General features: G+C 33.1%; 1 long non-coding RNA gene across 1 annotated transcript; it reads left to right on the top strand.

Moving 5' to 3' along the window:
- Positions 1-557: 557 nt before the first annotated feature.
- Positions 558-1,212, top strand: LOC119643267. Its single transcript, XR_005248249.1, has 3 exons — positions 558-664; positions 719-835; positions 901-1,212. It is a non-coding gene; the product is annotated as an uncharacterized LOC119643267 (long non-coding RNA).
- The last annotated feature ends 1,271 nt before the right edge of the window (positions 1,213-2,483 follow it).

Below are 2,483 nucleotides of genomic sequence, written 5' to 3'. Positions count from 1 at the left end.
ATCGAAATATTTTCACAGTAATATCTTTTAAATCCAAGAAAGGCTTCATAAAAAGAAACTTTTCCCTTTTGTTCAACATATTCATTTATCATTTAATATTTGTTTTAACCACTTCAAAGTCGCTCTTTATAAATTATTGACCTTATCTTAGCTATTGTTGAAAAATGCTGTCTATGGACCGCCTTTTTTGGCTGTGAAAAATACGCAGGGGAACGGAAGAATTTTGACATATTGAATATTGAAATATTCAATGTCGGTGCAAATTTCCCTAAAATTTCTTTCATGTTCAAAAACTCAATAATTTGACTTGCTTTAAAGTTATGCGTTTCACTATATATATATAACAGTGCAAGCCAATAATGACAACTTTTTGACACAACACACAAGGATGACATTTTTATATGTGCAGGCAACGCTTTTTTTTGTGCACTTTGCAAGATTTCTTCGTTTCTTATTTAGTAAAAAAAATTTTTTAAAATTCAATTGGATTCCATTTGTTCTTTTTTTTTTTCTTTAAGCGAACTTTGTAAACCCTTCGTTGTTCAAAGTACGAAAAAAATTTGTGTTTTGCACCAACTATTATACAAAAATACTTTTGACGGCAACATTTAATAAAATTATTAGCAATTTGGCAACATATTGTTGAGAAGAGTGGACATGAATGGTATGAATGAATGCGTGTAGACACTAGCCACGTATAAAAATTCTCCCCTTCCAGTGATTGTCAGCAAAAAGCAACTGAACCCCGCTTCAGTATGAATCGTGGATGCCCAACTTAAAAATACACTAGCTAATGTGCTTTGCGTGCCAGGAAGTTGATGTTATAAGGAACATTGTAAGTGGAGTTTTTTTTTTTTAAATAGCTACCGAAGTATGCATATTTAGTTAAAGATTCCTTAGCTCATCGAAACCATAGCAGTGGGCAGGACAGCTTTTACAGAGCTGGAGTTTTTAATGATCTTGTAAAGAGTGCACTGGTTGAGGCTGCTGTCTTTAAGTTGACTCTCGATGGAGACAGACACTCTCTTCGTCCATTTTCCGTATAGAAGCTCTTTTCAAGCTGATATATATACTTCAAAGAGCTACCGAAAAGTACAACAAAAATTTTGTTTGTGTTATGACTTTATTCATCCAGTATCCTGCTTAATATAATGGAATAACAAAGCTACAGTATTTTTGCTTATTATTTCAATTAAGATTATATGTAGTTTGATAAGCATAAGCTCAGGCATTGAATGTACGAAATGTTTTGTATAAGATCCTAACAATAGAGATGGAGACGAAACGGCGAACAAAATGAAATTGAGTTATGATAATATTTGTCTTCTAAGGAATTTTTATGCATGGCTGCTATGGGTTTTTTCCGAGGCATAGTTGCGAAGGCATTATAGCGAGAATGACGAAGTTATTTTATCTCAACTTCTGACGGTCAGTATGAGAAGGCAAAAATAAAAACTCAGATTTAAAAATGTTGACCAAAGGAAGGAAAAGGAAAATAAGAAAATTTCAACAGCATTTCAGCCAACATGTGTAAATAAATTTCATCAAATTAGACTTGCGTTTCAATATTCTATTTGGCTAAGCAATACATGTGTGAGTTGCTAAACTTCACTGTGTATGTGTAAATAAAGGACGCTTTGCATCGGACTATGTTTGCAGCGGAAAGAAGAGAAAAAAATTCAACATCAAACTTTTACGTAATAATTTCACAAAGAGGATATTTTTCTATTAAAAAAAAAGAAAGAGTCAAAATTGAAAACTTTTCCTAATTTTATTTCAAATACATATGTGTCCAAAGTAGACATGTGCTCGATTATATTTGACTAAACTTAGAGAAAATACCGGCAACAACTGTAACGACAAGAGTAAACACATTTAAATTGGGAGAAAACATTTAATTTAAGATAACCTTGTGTTTTGTTATTTCATTCTATAGCTGATTTTGAAAATCCGAAATTTTGCTTCAATTATTGCGGTATCGCAACCTTCAGTCATATATGTTGATTGCGTGTGAGTGTTGATTTCCCTATTGTATCCTCGCTTATAGCAAGTTGCGTAATGGGTTTATAAATTTGTAAGAAAAGCAAATAAGCCAACCATGTGCCTTTTGAGGTAAATGAATGCTACTCATCCCCACTAACTATTTAAAATTTCAAATTATTTTGACCGGTTGACCGTGATGATGTTCGCGATGACCTTTAAACAAAATTATTTGCTCCAAAATATTTATACTGGATCAATATATCTTATGTTACAGTTCTTTGTCCATTTTCGACCTAGTTGTAGAGAAATCGAGCGAATTTTTCCCTGCGTTTTCCGAAGGCGTTAGGAAATATACGTACCGACTTTCGAGTTTAATACCCGTTATAATTGGCTAAGTTCTACGTTTGTTTTGAAGAATAATGGTCATATGCAAACCCTATCTCCGGTGATACCGCCCTCTAACGTCACTGGTAGCTTGCATTTGGGTCATGGTTTAACTA

This window comes from Glossina fuscipes, unplaced genomic scaffold, assembly GCF_014805625.2.
Source record: "Glossina fuscipes isolate IAEA_lab_2018 unplaced genomic scaffold, Yale_Gfus_2 59787, whole genome shotgun sequence".
NCBI lineage: Eukaryota > Metazoa > Arthropoda > Insecta > Diptera > Glossinidae > Glossina > Glossina fuscipes.
Note: the sequence above shows the minus strand (reverse complement) of the source record. Positions and strands in the feature narration are given on the sequence as shown.